This window comes from Fringilla coelebs, assembly GCF_963513975.1.
Source record: "Fringilla coelebs genome assembly, chromosome: Z".
Lineage (NCBI taxonomy): Eukaryota > Metazoa > Chordata > Aves > Passeriformes > Fringillidae > Fringilla > Fringilla coelebs.
In genome coordinates, this window is record NC_140031.1 from 37,164,152 (window position 1) to 37,164,741 (window position 590).

Consider the following 590-nt stretch of genomic DNA (forward strand, 5'->3'; position numbering starts at 1 on the left):
ATTACTCTCATCTGAGAAGGTGCTGTTAATACAAGGCTCACCATTCTAACTTGTCATGTATCCTAGTAAGCAGTCTAAAAACAACTGAACCATGACGAATATGAAATTATTAATATATTGAAAAATAGCAACTATACTAGTACAACACACAAAAGACATTCAACAAATTTGACTGGAATATACAGGGATTTTATCATCTCTAAAGCCGAGTAACAAATTATGGTTTTATTGCATTGTATAACAACATGTTTCATAATGTACTAAAAAGAAAAATAACTAAATGCAGAGTACCTCTTATAAAACTTGCAAATATATGCATTGGAAAAAGTTGGAAATTTACAGGGGTCTTCTCCCTTCTTCCCACTGCTACAATTTGCCAAGGATAAGTATTTGCCCACACAGATACATATCCTAAACTACATGCTTCTGTGTATACTAAACACAGAATAGTCTTTCCCATGCTCATTTATTATCCAGTCTCTAGAATCTTCATGTTCACAGTTTGATAGTGTGCTTTATAGTAATGAATATGCAGACTTATTATCTTGCCTAGAGGGAAAGAGCTGAGCCCTAATTCACTCTGGGAGTAG